The 24,719-nt window shown below is 37.3% G+C and overlaps 1 protein-coding gene across 16 annotated transcripts in view; it reads left to right on the plus strand.

Annotated features, from left to right (window-relative positions):
• Window positions 1-24,719, plus strand: part of Cstpp1 (centriolar satellite-associated tubulin polyglutamylase complex regulator 1) — a 220,558-nt gene that overhangs the window by 140,143 nt on the left and 55,696 nt on the right. The gene's annotated exons all lie outside the window — the stretch shown is intronic.

Genomic DNA, 24,719 nt, shown 5'->3' on the forward strand with positions numbered 1-24,719 from the left:
GTTGGTTTATTTTGTTGAGATAAACTGATTGTAAAGCTCATACAGGAAAACCAAGTAAAATAGACTAATCAGAAATATCTTGAGAAAGAAAAGAAATACTGGAGATACTAGCCCTGTTCAGTATTAGAATCTATTATGACTATAATAATTCTCATAATAATTGCCAACTCGGAGCAAGATGTACCTACCAGGCATAGTTCTAAGCAGTTTAAATACAGTAATTCATTTAATCCTCAAAACAGCACATTGACATTAATTTGCTCAAATTCACACTTGTGGTAAGTGGCAGAGTTTGGATTTGAAACCAGGAGCTAACTCCAGAGCTCTTCATCACCACCCCTTTGGTGGTGGTGGTAGAGCTAGGGATGAAACCCAGGTTCTCAACATGCTAGGCAAGTGCTATACCCCTAAAATATACCCCAGACCCCATAATTTACTTATTTAAATTACACAATTAAATGGTTTTTAAATCACCTTCCTCAGGAAAAAACCCATGTTCATTATCAGTAACTCTCCTTTCTCCCCACCTACGAACTCCCAGACTTAAACGACCATTGATTTACTTTGTGTCTCTATAGATAATGCCTATTCTAGATGCTTAACATATATGAAATCATTCAATGTATAGGTTTCTAGGTCTAATTTCCCCTTGCTTGGTGTTTTCAAGGTTTTTTGTTTATTGTTGTACTGGGGGCACATTATGACGTTTACCAAAGTTCTTACAATTATAGTTCAAATTACCCCATCCATCATTCTCTTTTATCCCCCATCCCATTCCTGAAATAGTTTTAACAGGTCTCATTTTTCCATTTTCATACAAGAGTACATAATATTTCCATCATATTTATCCTCCTACACCCTTTCCTTAAATCCTCCCCCACTGTTACCAACTCCCAGACAGGACCTGCTTTACCTTACTGTCCTTCATTTTTTTAATCTATTTTCTTTTTTTTTAATTTTTATTTTATTCATATGTGCATACAATGTTTGGGTCATTTCTCCCCCCTTCCCCTCCCCCCTTACTCCTCGCTATCTGGCAGAATCTATTCTGCCCTTATCTTTAATTTTGTTGGAGAGAGACTATAAGCAATAATAGGAAGGACCAAGGGTTTTTACTAGTTGAGATAAGGATAGCTATACAGGCCTTATCTCAACTAACAAAAACCCTTGGTCCTTCCTATTATTGCTTATACTCTCTCGTCAACAAAATTAGAGATAAGGGCAAAATAGTTTCTGCTGGGTATTGAGGTGGGGGGAGCGGGAAGGGGCAGAGTGTGTGGTAAGGGAGGGGGTGGGGACAGGGGGGAGAAATGACCCAAGCCTTGTATGCACATATGAATAATAAAACAATAAAAAAAAGATAGCTATACAGGGAGTTGACTCGCATTGATTTCCTGTGCATGTTTGTTACCTTCTAAGTTAATTCTTCTTAACTAACCTTTTCTCTAGTTCCTGGTCCCCTTCTCCTATTGGCCTCAGTTGCTTTAAAGTATCTGCTTTAGTTTCTCTGCGTTGAGGGCAACAAATGCTAGCTAGTTTTTTAGGTGTCTTACCTATCCTCACCCCTCCCTTGTGTGCTGTCGCTTTTATCATGTGCTCAAAGTCCAATCCCCTTGTTGTGTTTGCCCTTGATCTAATGTCCACATATGAGGGAGAACATACAATTTTTGGTCTTTTGGGCCAGGCTAACCTCACTCAGAATGATGTTCTCCAATTCCATCCATTTACCTGCGAATGATAACATTTCATTCTTCTTCATGGCTGTATAAAATTCCATTGTGTATAGATACCACATTTTCTTAACCCATTCGTCAGTGGCGGGGCATCTTGGCTGTTTCCATAACTTGGCTATTGTGAATAGTGCTGCAATAAACATGGGTGTGCAGGTGCCTCTGGAGTAACCTGTGTCACAGTCTTTGGGTATATCCCCAAGAGTGGTATTGCTGGATCAAATGGTAGATCAATGTTTAGCTTTTTAAGTAGCCTCCAAATTTTTTTCCAGAGTGGGTGTACTAGTTTACATTCCCATCAGCAGTGTAGGAGGGTTCCTTTTACCCCACATCCTCGCCAACACCTGTTGTTAGTGGTGTTGGTAATGATGGCTATTCTAACAGGGGTGAGGTGGAATCTTAGTGTGGTTTTAATTTGCATTTCCTTTATTGCTAGAGATGGTGAGCACTTTTTCATGTGTTTTTTGGCCATTTGAATGTCTTCTTTTGAGAAAGTTCTGTTTAGTTCACTTGCCCATTTCTTTATTGGTTCATTAATTTGGGGAGGATTTAGTTTTTTAAGTTCCCTATATATTCTGGTTATCAATCCTTTGTCTGATGTGTAGCTGGCAAATATTTTCTCCCACTCTGTGGGTGGTCTCTTCAGTTTCGAGACCATTTCTTTTGTTGAGCAGAAGCTTTTTAGTTTTATGAAGTCCCATTTATCTATGCTATCTCTTAGTTGCTGTGCTGCTGGGGTTCCATTGAGAAAGTTCTTGCCTATACCTATTAATTCCAGAGTATTTCCTACTCTTTCCTGTATCAACTTTAGAGTTTGTGGTCTGATATTAAGATCCTTGATCCATTTTGAGTTAATACTAGTATAGGGTGATATCCATGGATCTAGTTTCAGTTTTTTGCAGACTGCTAACCAGTTTTCCCAGCAGTTTTTGTTGAAGAGGCTGCTATTTCTCCATCATACATGTTTAGCGCCTTTGTCAAAGACAAGTTGGTTATAGTTGTGTGGCTTCATATCCAGGTCCTCTATTCTGTTCCACTGGTCTTCATGTCTGTTTTTGTGCCAGTACCATGCTGTTTTTATTGTTATTGCTTTGTAATATAGTTTGAAGTCGGGTATTGTGATACCTCCAGCATTGTTCTTTTGACTGAGTATTGCCTTGGCTATTCGTGGCCTCTTGTGTTTCCATATAAATTTAAAGGTAGATTTTTCAATCTCTTTAATGACTGTCATTGGAAATTTGATGGGAATTACATTAAACATGTAAATTACTTTTGGGAGTATAGACATTTCTACTATGTTGATTCTAGCAATCCATGAGCATGGGAGATCTCTCCACTTTCTATAGTCTTCCTCAATCTCTTTCTTCAGAAGTTTATAGTTTTCCTTGTAGAGGTCATTCACATCCTTTGTTAAGTTTACACCTAGGTATTTGATTTTTAAAAAAAAGACATTTTTGTTTAAGATAGCAATCAGAGAGTTTTATTGTGACATTGTTTTATATATACATATATATGTATGTATTATAACCTGTATTGGGTTTTCTCCTTTCTATCTTAGTCCCCTTCTTCTGGTGATTTCAACAGGTTTAAAAATTCTATATGCATTCTTGTATAGAAAGTACATCAACTATATTCACCTTCTTAGCTTTCTTCTTTAACCTTCTCTGTGTTGTTAGTGACCGCCTCTTAGTATGACCTGCTTTTCATAATATTGCTTGTATTTGTATTGGATCTATATTCTGCATATGAGAGAAAACATGCAGCCTTTGGCCTTCTGAACCTGGCTAACTTCACTTAAGATGATGTTCTGCGGGGAGGGGTTGGGGGCAGGGGGGAGAAATGAACCAAGCCTTGTATGCACATATGAATAATAAAAGAAAAAGGTAAAAAAAAAAAAAGATGATGTTCTGCGGTTCCATCCATTTACCCTCAAATGACGAAATTTCATTCGTCTTTATCGCTGAATAAAATTCCATTGTATATAAATACCACATTTTCTTAATCCATTCATCGTAGTGAGACATTTTGGCTGTTTCCATAGTTTAGCTTTTGTGAATAATACTGCAATAAATATGAGTTTGCAGGTGCCTTTATTATAACCTGACTTACATTCCTTTGGATATATACTTAGGAGTGAAATTTGCTGGATCCTATGGTAGTTAAAGTGGTCCCATTTGTCAATCCTTTCTCCTAGTTGCTGAGCCATTTGAGTTCTACTTAGGAAGTTATTGCCTGTGTCTATTAGTTCCAGTGTACTCCCTCCTCTTTCCTGCACTAGCTCTAAAGTTTTGGGTCTTATATCAAGGTCCTTAATCCACTTTGAGTTGATACTTGTACAGGGTAAAAGACATAGATTTAGTTTCAGTTTTCTGCATATAGATATACCCAGTTCCCCAGCAACATTTGTTGATGAGGCTGTCTTTTCTCCATTGTATGTTTTGGGCACCTTTGTCAAAAATCAGGTGGGTGTAGCTGTGTGAATTCATATCTGGGTCCTCTATTCTGTTCTGCTGGTCTTCATGACTGTTTTTGTGCCAGTACCATGCTGTTTCTTTATTGCTATGGCTCTGTAGTATAGTTTGAAGTTGGGTATTGTGATACCTCCAACATTACTCTTTTTGCTCAGTATTGCCTTGGCTATTCACACTTTTTTGTGCTTCTAAATGAGCTTTAGGGTTGATTTTTCAATCTCTGTGATGAATATCATTGGAATTTTAATGGGAATTGCATTGAACATGTATATTGCTTTTGGTAATACAGCCATTTTCATAATCTTGATTCTGCTAATCCATGAGCATGGGAGATTTTTCCATCTTCTGTAGTCTTTGATTTCTTTCTTCAATGTATTTTTAAGGTTTTATCCATGTTATAATATTTATCAATGCTTTGTTTCTTTTTAATGACCAAATAATACTACAGTGTAAGATTGTACCACATTTTGTTTATCCATTCATCCATTGATAGACACTGGGTTGCTTCCACTTTTTGACTGTTATGAATAATGACACTATGAACAAATTTGCAAACAAATTTCTGTGTGAATATGTTTTCATTTCTCTTGAATTTTCATATTGCTCTTGGGAATAGAATGCTGGGTCATCTGAAAAGTCTGTTTGGCAGAACTGCCATACTGTTTTCCAAAGTGACTGTGCTATATTTTACATTTTAGTGAAAGGCTACTATTTCTTTATAAACCTGCCAACTCTTGGTATTTTCTGTATTTTTAATTATATTCATCTTAGTGGGTGTGAAGTAGTATCTATGATTTTGAGTTGTATTTCCCTGATAACTAATGATATCAAACATCTTTTATGTGCATATTGACTGCTTACACATTTTCTTTGGAGAAATATTTTCATCCACATTGTGGTATATATCAGCACTTTGTTCCTTTTAATTGATGGGTAGTATTCCATTGTATGAATATAGCAGATTGTTTTTTGTTTACCTGTTAGTGGATACTAGGTTATGTACAGTTTTTTTGGTTTTGCTACTCTAAGTAAAGCTTTTAGGAACATCTGTCTATAAGCCTTTTGTGGACATATGTTTTCATTTCTCTTGGGTAAATACCTAGGGTGGAACTGCTACCTAACTGTTTTCCAAAGTAATTGTTAACATTTTACCTTCTCACCAGCAAAGTATGAGAATTCCAACAGATATACATCTTGGTTGACTTTTGGTGGTGTCAGTCTTTTTCATTTTAGCCATTCTAGTGAGTATGGGGTGATACCTCATTGTGGTTTTAGTTTGCATTTCTTTAATGACTAATTATGTTGAATACTTTTTAAATTGCTTATTAGACATTTGTGTGTCTTCCTTTGTGAAGTGCCTCCTCATATTTTTTGTCCAATTTTAGTGGATTTTTTCTCTTTTTATTATTGAGTGGTAGGCGTTCTTTATATATTCTGATATATTCAAATATGTGTATGAAAAATATTTCCTCCCATTTGTGATTTATTTCCTTAATGATGTCTTTTATTTCTATTGAGCAATTTTTAAAGTTCATTTCAGAAATTGTTTTTTTTTATGGTTAGTGTCTTCTGGGTCTAATCTAAAAAAAATTTTGCAGGTTTATAACTAACTATATTTATTCCTTTTTTTTTTTTTTGAGATAGGATCTCACTATGTAGCCCACGCTGCCCTTGAACTCTTGTTCCTCCTGCCTCAGTACTGGGATTTCAGGTGTGCATCACTACACTCAGTTCCCCTAAATTTTATTCTAAAAGCATTAGAGTTTTAACTTTATATTTCTGTCTACAATTAATTTTGAATTATTTTTTGTTGGTAATTTGAGGTTAGGTTAAGGTTCCTCTCTATATGGACAGCCAGTTGTTACAGCACCATTTATTGAAAAGACTTTCTTTTTTCCACTTATTTATTTATTTAATTTTTTTGCTTATTCATTCTTTATTTATATTTATTTAGAGCTTCAGGACATTTTGATGGGCAAAGATTTTTTTTTTACAAGACTTTAAAAGCACAAGAAACAAAAGCAAAAATAGACAAATGGGATTACACCAAACTAAATAGCTTCTGCACGGTAAGGGAAATAACAGAGTAAAGAAGGAACCACCAGATGGGAGAAAATATATGTAAACTATTATACATCTGACAAGGGGTTAATATGCAGGAACTCCAAACATACAAGAAACTCCAAAATCTCATAGCAAAATCACACAAAACCTAAGTGAAAAGTAAGCAAGAAACTGAATACGGTGGCACATACCTGGAATCCCAGCCCTCCGGAGGTGGAGGTAGGAGGATGGAAAGTTTGAGGCTACACAGTGAGACTTTGTCTCAAACAAAACAAGGACAAGAAACTTAGACAGTTTTCCAAAGAAGACATAGAACAGCCAATCAGTATCTGAAGAAAATGCCCAACATCACCAATTATCAGATAAATGCAATCCGAAACCACAGTGCAATATCACCTCGCACCTATTAGAATGGCTGTTATCAAAAAAACTAAAGATAAGTGTTATCCTGAGGATGCGGGGCGGGGGGGGGGGGGGGGGGAAGGGAACCCTTGCACTGTTGGTGGGAATGTGAATTAGTACAGCTGTTATGGAGAGCTCCACTTATTTATTTTTATTCCTTTGTATAAAAAAATCAATTGACCATTTATTTGTATGTCTGTTTCTAGATTCTGGTTTCTATTCCATTGATCTAAGGTAGTGTATGCCCTTCAATGTTTTCTTTTTCGTGATTGTTTAACATTTTCATATAATATGCATTATTATTTCATATATTATTCATATAATATTTAGAATTTCTACCAAAAAAAAGACTGACAAGAAATTGATTAAAATTGTGAAGAATCTATACATCAATTGGAAGAGAACTGTATCTTTCAATATTGAATGTTCAATCCATGAACATTTTTCCATAAGTCTTGTTTAATTTCTCTCAGCAATGCTTTATAGTGCTTAATGTGCAGATCTTAAACATTTTGTTGAATTTATCCCTAAATATTTCATGTTTCAAGCTATATTGTAAATGGTATCATTTTCTTTTCAATTATTTTACCAGTTTTTTTCATTGCAAGAATATAGAAATGATCCAGGTGCATAACTATAATTCCAGCCCTTAGGAGGCAGAGGTAGGAGGATTGTGAGTTCAAGGTCAGACTGGGCTACATAGCAAGTTCAAGGCCAGCCTGGACTACATAGCATAGTGAGACCCTGTCACAAAAAAAAGAAATATAGAAATATAATTGCTTTTTATCTTTTGATATTAATCTCTCATTACTTCTAGAAGTTTATTGTAGAGTCAGTATTCAAAAAACTTTTGGTATATAAAATGATCATATGAACTGGGTGTAGTGGTTTGTGCCTATAATCCCAGCACTTGGGAGGCTGAGGCAGGAGGATCACAAGTTCTAGGTCAGCCAGGGTGACATAGTGAGACCCTGTCCCAAAAAAAAAACAGTTATTACATTAGGAGCAAACAGAACAATGAAGTCTAGGTTGGTGGGATAATAGTAATGAATCCTTCCGGAAGAAAATACATTCACCCCCATTTTGATTTTGTCTTCTCTGTCAAAGAGTATGCTCTTTGGACTGGTTTAAGGGAATGAAATCAGACATAGCTAACTGCTATAAATGAGCTCAACTTCCTTGACTTTATTTATATTCCAAAGTACTGAGGACTAGTGGTTGAGCTGGCTGAACCACTGATAGCAGGCTTTGAGAAATTGAGACTGAGGCTGGGAAAATAGGGGTCAGGTAGGAGATGAAAAGGAGACATTTCAGAAGATTAGAGTCAGGGAACTAACACTCAGAAGGTCAATTCAGCAGACTGAAGGCTGGCTATATTGACATCCATCTTAGATGATAGACTTCAATTATTGACAGGAATAAATTATAGCTATGCAGAAAAGGAAGGTGTGATCTCTATTAGCTTGTCAAAAGTTACAGAAGAAGGGCTGGTGGAATAGCTCAAGTGGTAGAGCACCTGCCTAGCAAGTGTGAGGCTCTGAGTTCAAAGCCCAGTGCCACCCAAAAAGGCTTAAGCTAGGCACCGGTGACTCACACCTGTAATCCTAGCTACTCTCAGGAGGCAGAGATCAGGAGGATCATAGTTCAAAGCCAGCCTGGGTAAATAGTTCACGAAACCCTATCTCTAAAATATCCATCACAAAAAAGGGCTAGTGGAGTGGCTCAAGGTGTAGGCCCTGAGTTCAAACCCCAGTGTCACAAAAAAACAAAAGTTATAGAAGAAGAAGAGGAGGAGAAGGAGGGGATGGAGAAAGGAAGGAAAAGGAGGAAAAGGAGGAGAGTCCAGGCTTATAAGTAAAGAAGACCTAATGTCAATCCCAGCTCTTTTACTTCTTAGTAAAATACTATTGGACAAGTTATTAATCTGTGTAAGCCAAATTTTCTTATTGGTAAAATAGAAATAATAAGAGAACCTACTTCATAGGGTAATCATTTCAAATCATATGTGTAGCACTTACTTATCAAAATCAGTGATAACTGTGAAGTGAGAGATAATGATAAATAATGGTAATGATAATATTCCTGAAGGAGGAGGAAGAGAAGTAGTATAAATTCATTTCCTTTTCTGAAGAAATTACTGGACTGGTAAACTGAGAGAAATCTGTATTTAGTGTAGCAATATTTAGAATACTTGTCTATTTAGTTGGATTTCATTAAAGCCTCAACAGTATCTTCCTGATAATCCTTATGAACAAATAGAAGGAATGTAGGCTGGATATATACAGCTGGTTGATCAGCCATACCCCAAATGTGTTTGATTAATGGGTTCTTGTGCTACAGGTCTCTAGAAGTGTAATTTTGTACTATATCCTTAGCCAACCTTTTTGGTTTTTAGTTCATTATTTGCATAACAGCATTGATAGTAGGCTAATTAAATTTGGGGTTACAGTTAATAAATTGGCTGAAAGAATCAGAATCTCAAAAGAAATGGTATAATACAGAGCACAGAATATGGCTTTTGTGTAACGATCTATCACCATTAGCTGCATGGCTTTGAGTAAATTGCTTAGCCACTTGAGCCTTTTTTTCCTCTTGCACAGAAGTGACACTATTTATTTCATGGTGGTTGTGAAAATAAAAAAGATAATATATGTATATTAGTTGTCTATTTCTATTTTATAAATTATTCTAAAAACCTGGAGGCTAAAAACAATAAACACATTATTATACAGTTTCTGAGAGTCAGGAATCCAGGAAGAGCTTAGTTGGGTGGTTCTGGTTCAGGGTCTCATAAGATTGAAATGAAGATTTTGAGCTAGGTGCAGAGGCACACTCAGGAGGCCAAGGCAAGAGGATGACTTGAACCAAGGAGAGAGAGGGAGAGAATTGGGGGTGGGGGGAGAGAGAGAGAGAAAGGCAGGGGTTGAGGGGGGAGCTGCAGTTATCTAAAGGCTTGAATGGGACTGGGAGATCTGCTCCTTCACTCTGATGGCTGTTGTCAGGAGGCCTCAGTTTTGCAGCTCGTTCCTCATGATTTCCCACAGATAAAATTATCTCAGAGAGGGAGAGCAACCAGGAAGCCACAGTGCCATTTATAACTTAGTCTCTTTTGTCACATGCTTTTTTTTTTGCTTTATTCTTTATTCTCTTTATTAAAAGAAAGTCCCTAAATTTAACTCTTACTCAAGTGGAAAGGAATTGGGATCTTGAAGGGAAGGGAGTATCTTATGGGTATATTTAAAACCACCACAATATAAAAAGTACATTGCTTAGCACATAGCAAGTGCTCCATAAATAGCCATTGCCATTATTCCGTTATTAATATATTCCTAATACAGATGTTCCTTACTATAAAACCAGATGGGAAAAATTCATTATTTATAAGATTCTTAGAAAATGCATAGAAAAAATACTATTATATCACTATATTCATTGTATCTGCTTTGTACACTGAAACAAATGGATTATATTAATTATATATTATTAATATTCTGCATATATTGCACCATATGTATAAATAAAATTATATTTCAATAACATTTAATATACATACTTAAAATGTATAGCCTGCAGATACCAGTAACATCAGTTTTCTTTTTTTGGTGTTGGAGATTGAATCCAGGGCATTGCACATGCTAGGCAAGCCCTGTACCACTAAGTCCTACTACCATCTCCCTACCCATGAAAAAGTTGAATTAAAATCCAACAATTAGGTAGGCATTGGTGGCTCACGCCTGTAATCCTAGCTACTGGGGAGACTGAGGTCAGGAGGATCATGGTTCAAGGACAGCTGGGGCAAATAGTTTGAGATACCCTGTCTCCAAAATAACCAGAGCAAAAATGGACTGCAAGTATGGCTCAATCGAATGTCTGCTTTGCAAGCACAAAGCCCTCAGTTCAAAACTCCAGTCCCATCAAAAAAAAAAAATCCAAAATATGATTTCGTCGAGGGTTTTATACATGTATTTAAATATGTGTAGTATTTGTCTGATAAGTCACCAAAGTTTAACTGTGTAATATACTAGCTTGTCTTTCTGAGTGTCTTCCTTTCATTTAAAAACTGAGACTGAGGGGCTCCATTGTACACCAAAAATGGGGAAGACTTCTAGTTTACTCACCTCCCCTGAGGGCTAGGAGTAACTTTAGGGAGAAGTAAACTAACAAGAAAGTATTATATCAACAAAGGGTTCAGTTAAGTGGGGGAGCCAATGTTGACAGCAAAAATTTGTAAGCAAGAATGAATACAGTTAAATGCCTGGGTAATTTACATTTTCTCTATTTATGTATACATTTGTATATACATGAGTACATAATATCCATCATTTGCCTCAAGGATTGTCTAATGTCATTGTAAATAAAGGCTTAAGAACTCTCCCACCCCAGGTGGACATAGTAATTTACTGGGCCACTTTGGTAAGATAAGATTGCTGAATTGAAGATACTATTACACCTTAAACTCGTTAGTTTACTGACGTTTTGATTTGCATTAAACAAAACACTAGATCCTCAGGCTAGTGTCCTACATTGTTGAACTCACCCCAGTATCTCACCAGCATAGCAGTCAGACTTCTAAGATGTGCAAAACGTAGTCACCAGTTTGAAAATGAGTAAAAATGGTCTTTATGGAGCTAGTATTTACATTTATATGTATCATTGTAGGAGAGGCAGGAAGTCTGTTGAGAGTTTCACAGGGAGCCTCTTGACTTATAAATGCATTATTAACCACAGTACTGATTGGGTCATTGGTGGCAGATAAAAGGCAGGCTTGTGTTACTTAGCCTTGCCACACACTGACTGTTGTGATAAATGTTAGCAGAAAAGAGAGTTACTAGAGTAACAAACAGGGAAAAGGAAATTTATATTAAAAACAAACAGTGTCCACACTCTTGGCTCACGCCTGTAATCCTAGCTACTTGTAAGGCTGACATCCAGAGGATCAAGATTTGAGGCCAGCCTGGGCAAATACTTCTTGAGAACCCATCTCTAAAATAACAAGAGCAAAATGGACTGAAGGCATGGCTCAAACAGTAGACCACCTGCTTTGCAAGTGCAGCGCCCTGAGTTCCAACCAAAGTCCCACAGAAAAAACAAAATAACAACAAAAACAAAAACAGTATCTCAAGGTCATTTACTGCTTGGGGAAAAAAATAAAAGGCTTCATAGATATGTTTGTTCTTTGAGGATATCTATTATAGTCCAAGACAATAATTTATAATGTTGAACCAGAATTGATAAGCAAAATTAACTTACGTTCACTGTTATCTTTTTTAATAAGCTAAGAAAGTTTAAAAGATACTTCTTTTAAATATGTGTAAAATGAGGAAGAAAGTTTGACTCTCAAGCAAGTTTTACTTACTGATTTATAAAAAATGTCCATAAAAATGCACTGTAAGTACTGTGTACTGATTCAGCATCATGGGGGTTGCACAGCCTGTTTTAAGTTGCAAGGACTCATGATACTCTACCCCTACATCCTTTATCTCTTAAGAAAAAGGACATTCTCTTATTCTAATCCAATGTGATTATCACATTTAAGGAAACTGACAATTTTATAACATCCAGTGTAAATTACCATGTCTTCAGTTGTTCCCAAGTATCTTTAATAGTTGTTTGTTTTCTGACCCAGGAGCCAATCAGTGTTTACACATTGTATTTGATAATGGCTCTTTAGTTTCTTTTAATCTGGAACAGACCTCTTACTATTTAGTTTGTCATGCCCTTAACTTCTTTAGCTTGTATTTTGCCTGACCCTCCTGCACTAGTATGTAAACTCACAAGGGTAGGGATTTTGGTCTCTTTTGTTCGTTGCGCTAGCCTTAGCATTGAGAATGGTGCCTGTTACATAGTAGGACTTAGTAAATATTTATTGGATAGTTGAGTGAATGACTAAGTGTCATGAAAAGTGATTTAGGAGATGCCAAGGGAGCTGAGAATCTAACCTGGGTTTTTTGTGTGTAACAATTACCTTTGTGTTACAGGTACATGTGTTCCACACTTGAGCAACAGGCTCATTTTACAAATCAGATGGGAAAATATAAATGTAAATAAAAATTGCCTCATATTGAGGTAAGCTAGGTAAGGAATAGTCTGGGACTGCTCTCCCTCTTGACTCAAGAGCTCCTCCCCCTAGCCCACAGGTGAGAGGAGCCAGGTGATGATGTATTCTCTCCCCACCTCCAAGTTCAAGATGATATAAAAATGTACCAAAAGACTCCAGCCCTTCTTTTTCTCGTGCCTCACGTGGTAGAACAGGTGACTCAATCAATAAAGGTAAATAAAGCTGTTCTGCCACACCCCATCCACATGTTCTGCTCATATTCTTCCACCCAGAACACAAGGACCAAGATCTTCTAGACACACTGTTTGCCAATAACAACATGGTGCCTGGCTTACTAGGTTTTGGGGGGGCGTTGTCAGGGGTTTGAACTCAGAGCCTTGCACTTGCTAGGCAGGCACTCTACCACCTGAGCCATTCCCCCAGGCTATTTCTTAGGTTCTTGATAAATGTTAGCTGATATTTTCATCATTATTATTTTGGCTAACTGAAGTATGCTGTGCTGGTGAAACAACCTGAAACCAATAATGAAGAACGCTTAAAGGAACCAGGAACATTAAAGTCAAAGAAAAGAAGATGGAAAGCATGATTACAGATTTCAAACACTAGATGATGTAGCATCAAGTGTTATTTCATGTGGCTCCAGAAAACAGAACTAGGTCCAGTGGGTGGAAGTTACTAGGAAGACAGATTTCACAATATGGGAAATATTCTTAATAATTAGAATTGTCCATAAGTGAAAAGAGCTGCTTGAGAGGCAGTGGATTTTCTTTCATTAGAAGTAATAAAGCAGATACTAGACATATCCTCTCCAGTATGGTAGCCACAACTTTCATGTGGCTATTGTAATTTAATTAAATACAACTATAAAAGCAGAGAAAAGAATACTAGTTACCAGAGAATGGGAAAAAGGGAAATGGAGGATTATTGTCTCTTGGCATAAAGGTACAGTTATGTAAGATGAATTAGTCCTAAAGATTTGCTCTACAGCATAGTGCCTATAGTCAACAAACCTGTATTATAAACTTAATAGTTTTTAAGAGGGTATATCTCAGGTAAGTGTTCTGACCTCACACATACACAGAACATACAAGGAGGTGGGGGGGATGGGTGGAGAAATGCCCCAAACAATGTATGCACATATGAATAAATAAATTAATTTTAAAAAAAGAACATACAAGGAAATTTTGGGGGGTGACGAATATGTCTGTTTTCTTGGTCATGGTGATGACTTCATTGTTACACACATGTGTCTAAGCTCATCAGATTGTACATATTAATATGTGTAGTTTTTATATGTCAATTGTACCTTCTGACTGTAAGGCTCATTTTCTTTAAAAAGGAATTACAATTAAAGTACATTTCCTTAGTTATGTCATTCACATTTCAAGTGCTTACAAGCTACATATGGCCAGTGGTTTCTACCATATTGGACAGTGCAGAATAACAAGTATTTTCATCATCACAGAACATTCTATTTGACAGTGCTTTTCCAGACAACACGTTAAGGAGGAAATTCAGGAACAGGATGAGAAAGAAGAGTTGGATTACTTTGGTGACTTCTAAAGTCCATTGTAAGTCTGAGTTTTGTAGATTCTTGAAGGTCATAATTTTTTAACCATATAATAATAGCAGAGAGAGCCAGGCATGAAGGTACAAGCCTGTAATCCCAGCTACTTACGAGGTAGAGGCAGGAGGATCTCAAGTTTGAGACCAGCTCAGTCAAAGATAGCCGAGAGGCCTTGTCTCAAAAACAAAATGTTTAAAAGGGGAAGCCTAGAGGGCGGAGCTCTCAAGTGGTAGAGTGCTTGCCTAACATGAGCAAGGTCCTGGGTTTAATTCCAAAAAAAATATATAGTCACAGTTTCATTTTGGAGTAAATGAAGGGTAATTTTCCCAGAAATAAAACTTGTGTTACTTGGAGATATTTTTATTTTATTGATTTGACTTAAAAGTTACTTATTGTTAGCTTGTCACTCTAATTAGAGAAATAAATTTTGGAGTAGAAATGGCCTAGCAATGGCACGACCAAGATAGTACATTAGTCAATTGCATTTTTTCTCAAACTTTCCCATAATTTGTTTAGTTCAGCCTAAAGAACCTTGTGATACTTAAAAAAAAAAAATCATTGAGGAGAAACAAAAGGGCCTGTGCTTGGCCAGTTGCTTGAAAGACGTGAGGGGTGAGTCTTGCTTCAGTTTCCAGGATTAGAGAGGATCTCATCTATGAGCTTCATTCTTTTGTCCAACTTCAGTTTCTACAGGTTTCCTTTTTCCTGTGCTCTCCAGTCAAAACGAAAACTATCCATGTGATTATTAGAAATACTGCAGAGTAAACTCTCTGAGGAATTGGAAACACCCTTTTTTCTCTCCCTTCAAAACCCTAAATGATACTTGCTTCATTGAAACAGATCATTAAAAGCAGCTCTGCCAAATGATGTGATATGTGTTTTGGCTTCCAATTGAAAGAAATCACTACCAAACTAATCTTTGAATCATGCAGAATTTTTTAATGTTCTTGGGCATCACAGCACCTTTTCAACACCTGTCATATACAAAATTCCTATATTTTCCTTGAGCCAAAAATGAAGCCTGGTGTCACTCCTAACAAGTACAAATTCCTAGCTCTGTTGTTACTTGCCTATTTATCTAAGGCAGAGCAGTTCCCAAGAAGTGGTGTCCTAGAGATAGAAATAACACCATAGAAGAGCAGTGCTGTTAGGAACCTGAAGAGGACCATTGCAGACCTGAAGGTTTTGTATCTCTGTGGCTTCAGTTTAGAGGAACTGAGGCTTGGCACAGGCCAAGCTGTTTTCAATTTGACCCTTGATTAAGCTAAAAACTACATAACAGCTAAGGATATCATATTTCCTGTATTTACACAAAGATACTTAAAAGGATCTGACTAATAAGAAAACAAATAGCCAGTCTGAGGGTTGGCCAGACAATCTGTAACTTTAATAAGTACTCCAAGTGAGTCTGATGAACAAACAAATTTGAGGGATTGCCTAGGCCACATTATTTTATAAGGAATGATTGAAGAACTCCTTTCCCGGATATTTTTTTTTAAAAAGACAGATTTTTTTTTTTTTTTTTTGAGGTACTGTGGCCTGAACTCATGGCCTTTACCTTGAGCCACTTCACTAGCCCTATTTTTGTGAAGGGTTTTTCATGGAACTATTTTCTCAGGCTGGTTTAGAACCACGATCCTCCTGATCTCTGCCTCCTGAATAGCTAGGATTACAAGCATGAGCCACTGGTGCCCAGCAAGACAGATCATTTTTTATTGTGGTAAAGCATATGTAACATAAAATTTGCCACTGTAACTATTTTCAAGTGTACAATTTAGTAGCATTTAGTACATTTGCAATCACCCTTACCATTTTCATAACATCTTCATCATCCCAACCAAAACTCTGTACCCATTAAATAGTAACTCCTCGTTCCTACCCTCCCTTTCTCCCATGTCTTGGGAGCTTCTATTCTACTTTCTGTCTGTGGATTTGTCTATTCTAGGTACTTTCTGTAAGTAAATACATGATTGATTTTTATCACAAGTTTGTTTTCTTGCCTAGAAGCATGGATCTAACATTAATTGGGTACCTTGACAGGCCAAGGTTACATTCACATTTATTAGATTTGTCTTGAGCAACTGAAAACTTTGTTTATAACTTTGGTTCTGTGGAATCATAGAGACATACTTATTCTTTTTATCATGTGTTCATTTATAAAATTTATTCATTCAGAATGGTTATTGATGTGGTATTCAATCTGATTTTCTCATAAAAATTAATAAGCACTTTTATTTTGTGGTGCTAGGGATCAAAGTCAGGATGTTACACATGCTAGGAAAGCACTCTACCACTGAACTATCTCCCTAGCCCTTGGTTCTTTGAGACAGGATCTCACAATGTAAGTTCAGGCTGGCCTTGAGCTGGTTGTGTAGCCCAGAGTGGCCTAAAACTTGAGATCCTCTGCCTCCTGATGTGCCTCCAGAATGCTGTAATGATAGGCTGCACCAGTATACCAGCAATAAGCATTGAAAAAAACCTTTCAATTATATCTTTCTAAGCTGTTTCTGTGATATTAAGACCCAGCAGAAAAGAATTGCTATCAAAATGCTTTCAAAATTCAAAAACAGAGGAATTAGCATATTTTAGTTTCTTTTTTATAAAAAACATCTGCTTCAAGCCATAGCAAATTTGAATTATCAGATCCTCAGTCCACAAGATTTGGTGCTTGACCATAGCCCTTCTGGCTCCTCCTGGATGTCTTAATTGAAACAAGAAACTTCTTCAGAGCCCACTCTGGAGAGAAAGCCTTTTTATTTTGTGTAGAGAAGAACTTCAGATATCAGTGCAAGAGGCCTTAGAAAGCACCTGCCACTTGGATTGTAGAGCAAAGGAAGTGACTCTTTTGTTCATTTTAAACAGTAATCCCTAAACTTTTGAAACCAAGTATCTGTAACATGCTCACTACCTTCTTCCCGACTGTGTAGGTCTGATCCATCCATAATACATTATGGCAGCACCTGATCATGTGTTTGTACAGAACTATGGAACAAAGTACTGTGTTACTTTAGCCTCTAAATGTAAAATTCTTTTCTATGTAAATTTTATATAATTGTTTTTCATATCTGTGCGCCTGAAGTTTGACCACAGTATTGTGGATCTTTCCATCTTTCTCTTTTCAAAAAAAAAAAAAAAAAGTATAAGTATAGTAGGTTTCTACCTCTCAAATCTCTGATGGGCTTTTGTGTGTGTGTGTGTGTGTGTGTGTGATACTAGGGTTTGAACTTGGCTTCAGACTTGTGAGGCAGGTGCTCTACCACTTGATCCACACCTCTATCCCTTTTTGCTCTTATTATTTTGGAGATAAGGTCTTGCTTTTTGCCCAGGCTGGCCTGGATTACCATCCTCCTATCTTACACTTCTCACCATAACTGGAATGACAGGCACACATCACTGTGTCCAGCTTTTTTTTGTTTTTTTTCTGTTGAGATGGGGGTCTTGTAAACTTTTTTGCTGGGGCTTCAGTTTTCCTATGGACCTAGAATTAATTACAGGCATGAGCCACTAGTGCCTGACTGAAGGGCTGGCACTGGTTAAAGTAGACCCCTAGATTCCATAACCCTCTTTGTCACAGACCTACATTGTAACTTTAAGCAACTTTATCTTATATACTTAATTTTCTACACAACTATTCATTGAGCATAAAACCAGGATAATGTGGCCATGGATGACTTTGTTCTTTGCTTCTTGCATGTTTGTTTCCTGTAATGCACATTGTAACTTTTAAAAAATGCTATTTAAAAAAAAGACAGGATAGTAATACTATCTATATAAAAAAAAAAAAAAGATTGATGACTCAGTGGGTCTGTATCTACCCATATCTGGAAGGGAAAATGAGTGGGACTATGCTCCAAGACTGACTTGTAAACTTCAACAGCATTTGTCTAACTTGTCTCTCCAACATAACTAGTTAAAGAAGTAATCTAAAATTTAGGAAAAGGCAAATCTTTTTCATTGACAGGTAACCAAAGAAAATATTCTCTCCAACAAGCATCATACTAAAGCAATAAAAACAAGACTATACTTCTCAAACATTTTTATCTTAAGTGCTCAAAACATTTGCCAATATTAATACCAGTTCCTACTTCCCTTTCTCCACCTTCCTCATGCTTTGTGAGGAAGAAGGAGCTTGTTACAGGAAAGATGTCTCTTCTGAATATAGGTATGTATTTGAATACAACTTCGGGAAGATAACTTACCAGAGAGGGTGTGGGTAGGGGCCCCTAGGAGTCTGCAGCAAGCCAGTAAAGGCTTTGTCCCATTACTTGAAAAGCCATGCAGCTAAGTTCCTCTTGGCAGCCTTGGATGCTGCATTTCTTCACTCGGGGCAGGTACCCATAGGGAAAATTCAGAAGAAGGAACAAGAAGGCAGTTCGTTGACAGTTGTTGCAACCAATATGAATGGGTTTAGGTAGGCCTCTCTTCGTCTCCTTATCTATTTTACTTTAGTTTCCTTGCTCTGCTATCTAAGAGTTTGAAGGATTTGGCTCCCTCCATTTGTTTCTATTTTATAGAATCCAGTGGGAAATATTTTTCATTTAAAATGCCTCTTCTGTAATATGAGTCACCTTTTTAATTTCTGGTAGAGCTGTTGCCTAACAAGCACGAAGGCCTAAATACAATCCCCAGTGCCAATAAATAAACAAACAAACCAATTTCCATATCTTGTATCTTTTTGTTTATTTGTTTGTTTGTTTGTGGTGGGACTTTGGTTTGAGCAAGCAGTCACAAAGCACGCACTCTGCTGCTTGAGCCACACCTTCAGTCCATTTTGCTCTGGTTATTTTGGAGATGCAGTCTCACTAACTAATTGCTTGGGCTGACCTTGAACTGCAATCCTCCTAATATCAGCCTCCCAATTAGCTAGGATTACAGGTATTAACACTGACACCCAGATCATATCTTGTATCTTATAGTTTCTATTTTAGTACAGAATAATTATCATTTCATTTTCTTTAAGGTAAAGTATGATAGTCTTCCTCCTCCTTTTTCTTCTTCTCTCCCTCAGATTTATTTTCTGTTTACAGCAAATAGCTCAATTTAGTTGAGCTAAATGTATGTACTTTAATATTCCCCTTAATGTCTCTGGATTGATCTAGAGTGTATCTTTTGGCTGTGTGCATTCTGAGTTAAAGTTAAAGCCTTTAACCTATCACCAGCACATCTCCATCCCTTTCGACAAGAAGGAAATGAAATTCTCTTGCAGTGTGAAGGACTTAAATCACACATGAGGGCAAATTTATTAGAGATGAGATTATTCAATACTGATTTCATGTTGCAGAATACCTTTCTCTGAAGTAATTTGTTTTCATTTTTAATAGACTTGATAGTTATTATGAGGAGTAGACTAGGTACATATCTGCTTAAAAGCATGAGATGACAAGTTATCTTTTTTTAATTATTTATTTTATTATATATATTTTTTTATTTATTTATTTTTTTTCTGGGACTGAGGTCCCACCAAATTCAGGGCTTTGCTCTTGCAAAGCAGGCACTCTATCACTTAAGTCACACCTCCAGTCTATTTTGGTTATTTTGGAGATGGGGTCTCATGAACTATTGCCCTGGCTGGCCTTGAACCTCCATCCTCCCAATCTCTACCTCCCAAGTAGCTAGGATTATAGGCATGAGCCACTGGCACCTGGCTATAAGTTATCCCTTGAAGTCACTCTTTAGACAAGTAAATTGTGTTTTATTCTGAGAGAATTTTAACAGTAATTTAATTGAGGGAATTAACTAGTTTACAGAGGAAAGCCAGCCCTTTTCTTTTTACATTTTTATTAGTATATATTAGTTATACAGAGAGGTTTCATTTTGATATTTACATATGTGTTTACCATGTATCTTGATTCGATTCATCCTCTCCATTAGTCTCCCTCATCCCTTCTTCTTTTAGATCAATTTCAACAGTTTTCATTGTTCTATTTTCATATACATATACAAAGTACATTGACCGTATTCATCCTCCTTCAGTTGAGGAAAGCCCTTTTAAATAGTATTTTTTTTATTTGGCTTGCTAACCTCTAATTCCCCACTCACTTATGGGAAGCTTGAAGATGTGGTCAGTTTCCGTGACTGCTAAATAAAATACGAATTTCTCATGTTCCTTGAAGACTATTTGTGGGATGTCTTATTTGGATCTTTGTATCTCTTGAGGAACACATTTTCGTTTAATGTCTTTCAACCAAACATGCAAAGATGGTGATATTTATCATAAAAAGAAAAAAATGCATTCCTCCTCATACAGTACTCTGCCATTGGCTTATAAAACAGTAATCTTTGGAACAATAACTGAGTTATCTTTTTTCCCATTAGTCCTTTCTTAGAGACGCTTACTGGAGGTGTGGCTCAAGCCATAGAGTGCCTGCTCTGCACGCGCTAAACTGAGTTCAAATCCTAGTTCCACCAAAAAAAGGAGAGATTCTATGCTTTACTTCTGTCAGATGGAGAGAGAAGGTGTTGGTAGAGGCAAAGCAACCTTTATAAATCTCTAGCAGAGTGCCATAATCCTAGATTTAAAAAAGAATTGAAGACATGGCTCTTGCAATCCTCAGAACAACCTTGTAGGACAGATAAGATCTTTATATGAAGAAACATCAGCCTGTGATCTAAATTAAGCTACCTTATCCCCAATGTCATCATTTCTCTGCCTTTAGGAGGAGAATACCAATACCAATTACTGTCCTTCTCTGAAGAGAAATTTAATGAAATAATGAACTCAATTCTACTTAATTCTACTGTTAACAAGAGAGGGCATTATTGACTTTTAGGAGAATGAAGTATTTGGGGGTCCCTGAGGGGCCTGGCAATCTATTACCTCAGCATTCAAAAAGGACTATTGTGGAAAGCTAATCCACTGCCAAAAAGTAAGCTGTTTATTCTGTGGATAGATAGGTCCAGTGTGAAGAAAAAAGGATTTTGTTCTCCTTCTTGGAAAAACTATCACTAACTAAATAGGCACAACAATGTCTTCTCTCTTTCTCTCTCTCTCTCTCTCTCTCTCTAGTCAGAAGTGTAATTGTTTTTGATGGTTCACTTGGGAGAATGTTAGGTTCAATCTTGGAACACATTAAATCAAATGATATACTTTAAAAAAAAAATTAGAGGCAACATTGCCTCCAACAGGACAGAAATTGTTTCTTGGGGGTACAAAAAAAAATATGTGATAATTTGTGGCCCTCCCTATGTTTTAATTTTTCATGGGGGAAGCTAGGAAAAAATGTCTAAAAAAACTGGAGGAGGATAGAGATAATGAAAAAAAAAGGCTGAAAACATTTCTCTAGTCTAGAACAAGCATGTAGATGTCAGATATGTTTGTCCCTAAGCATAGGCAAGCTGCAAATTGCCAGGTCTAATGCCGATTGCTATTGATTCTGCCTTCATTCTGAGAGGGACTGAGTTCATGGAAAACTTGAAAGAAGATGAAATTTGTACCCTAAGGGGTAATGATTTCAGACAAACAACTCAAACATAAAACTACCTGTTATAACCAATACTTTTTACTTAAATAAAATGCGGTTACATCCTTAAGGTTAGATGTTTCTTTTTTCTCCTGCCTCTAACTTTAGCCTTACAGAAAGGCACATGAATAGTAGAAATGATCTTCAAAGTGCTTTACAGAAGAAGCCAGATTGGGAGAAAAAAAGAGGGTGTGATCCCCAAAGGGAGGATGGGAATAATTGGCTAAATGGTAATGTAAAATATCCAACATGGAAGGGAATTAGTAGAAATTTACATTTAAGTATTTAAGAAATGTTGAATTTGCTGTTGCTCCTAGTATTATTAAACATTTATACACCCAAAATATTTCTCCTCTCTTCATGTGTATTATGTAATTCTTTCATACACTTCAAATAGATGAGGCAGTCAAACTTGACTTGCTATGTACTGTGAAATTTGTTTTGTTAGGTTCAGCAGTCCTGCTACACTGAGAGTAGTCAGTCTCTGAACTCTTCTTGGTAGCTTAAACATTCTCTCTGATATACATAACCATAACTTGGAGGAAAGAGAAACAGTGATTATTTCTCCCTGCTTCCTGATTTCATAGTGATTCTTGGGACAATAAGTAATCTTTGTCCAACCAAAGCATTTGATAAGCATTGCAGTGATCATGTAAGAAAATAGAATGGATTCTAGCAGGGTCTTCAAGCTCCGGACACCCATGGAGCCCGGTCATCTCCACCCCTCTCCCCAGTTCCAAAATCTAACATATTGTCCTTTTCATCAATCCTCAGATCCCTGCCCTTTAGCTTCTCTTTGTTACCCACTGGTGGGTGTAACTAAACCTCGGTCACACCGTGGCCCTAGCAGCTGGGCTTCTCTCTCTTCCCCATTACATTACAGACATTCTTTTCACATCATTTTGTCCCCTCTGCTGCATTCCCTCCATTTGGCCTCATTCCCTCTGTGCAAACTTCTATTTCAAGGGACAGGAATTTGCCAAGGAAATGCTGGCAAAGAGGGTCCAGTTCCCTCCTTTCTAGCTGAAGAGCCCAGTGTCACTTATTAGCATATGAGAAGAATGGTTGTAAATAAACATCAAATGAGGTTAACGAGCTACAGCTCATCAATATTAATGAAGCCCACCTCACAGCCTTGGAGAGAGGTACCAAGGACTCTAATCACAGAAACAGTTTCATAAGACCCTGTTACAGGGCAGAAAGAGTTAGATTCAGCCTGTTGGAATGTTTGTCATTTCATAACCCCAGGAATGCTGCAGAGAAAGGCTGTCTTCATACCAGATTTGTGCTTGCAAGCCCCTCCTGTATTCAGATTACATCTGTTTGTCTCACTCAACAGGTGGAAGCCTAGAGGAAGAAGGCTGTGTCTGCTACACCAAAATGTGGGATGGGAATACTACAGATCAGTCTGAAATTCCCAAGTCAAAAATGGTTGACCTTTAATCAGAAACCCCTCATGGAACCCAAATGTTTATTTACAAAGCACTGAGGGAACATGTGGCGACTAAGACCCAGCTTGATAAAGAAACTCCTATTTCTTGTAACTAGTACTACCACCAGTTAGGTTCTTCCACAGAACCATGTTTGATTGCTGTGCCTATGTTTAGAGGAGTCAAAAAGTAATAAGCACAGCCATTGTTTATTGAACGCTTATTGTATCCCAGGCACTGTACTAAACAGTTTTGATATGTCATGTAGCCCTTACAATAATCCCATGGGGTAATCTCATTTTGCAAAGGAAGAAATTGAAATTTACTGAGTTTATGTATAATGTCTAACAAGTAACAGAAGAAGAATTCAAATCTAGATATGTCAGACCACAAAACCTATGCTTTTAGTCACTACACCCATGGCATCTCAGAATCAATCACATGAAATGTGAAAGCTTCTGAACTGCTACTTCTCTTTTGTAAGTTTTGTGCCCTTCTTCAGTTCAAGAGACTGAACACAAAGTAGTTCTCTGAAAGTAGATCAGAAGACTTTAGAGTTAACTCTTTTAAGTCAAAGCACTTCTTTGAAATTATTTTTAGAAAAGACACTTTTCATTAAATGTGTTTTCCTTGATACATAATTTAGGGTCAGAGGGATATGTGCTTTAAGAAAAAGAGGGAGAGACAGAAAGAGTGTGTATGTGTTGGGTAGCAGTGGTACTGATTTATCCACCTTGTCACACCAGTTCCTTTTATGATTAAACATACACCCTGCACGAGGTCAGTGACCATGGAACACAGAGAAGCCGCCTGGCTCCAATGGCTGATCATAGCCTATGATCCTAGCCTCAATTACAATGTTGCAACAATTGAACCCCTGCTTCCTGCCAGTCAGCCTCTTTATGATTTGCCTCATCAAATGGTTGTTATCACAAAAACTACATCTGATTATTTTTAAAGAGGTACTCGGTGAAATGATCTGAGGGTTAAATGGCACTTCTGTTTTCTGTTTTCCTCCTTGAAAATGCCCTTACTTGTTAATTTTTACATCAGCAAAACACCCAGGAATGTTTCCATAGAACAGCACCCAAAGCCCACCCATACAGGAGCCCTTCCTGCCACCAAGGTAACCAAGACTAGGAAGCAATTGAAACTGGGCCTTCCTTTCCCAGGACTGTGCTGTCAACTTGGCTCAGAAAGAGGCAAACAGATGACTTTGTCTCCTCACCCAGTCACACTACCACACAGTTCTCATTTGAACCTGGTCACATGGCTGTGCCTTCTTGTGGCCCAAACAAGGACACGCTGTTTCCATTCTTTGCACCCTGGGTTTTGCCTGGGCATCCTTAGATGAAACCATCAGGACCCCCAAATTTTGAAGCTTTTCGAGGGACAAATTGCATGCAGTGGTAGAAGGAGGAGCTGAGCTGTGCAGTGGAGCAGCGGATGGTGTGCAGTTGGGATGTTTGCAAGAGCCAAGGGGTTAGTTCACTGCTGCTTTGTATATTCAGGCACACCAGAAAACTCAGATTAATAG

Source organism: Castor canadensis, chromosome 1 (genome assembly GCF_047511655.1).
Source record: "Castor canadensis chromosome 1, mCasCan1.hap1v2, whole genome shotgun sequence".
NCBI classification, from domain to species: Eukaryota; Metazoa; Chordata; class Mammalia; order Rodentia; family Castoridae; genus Castor; species Castor canadensis.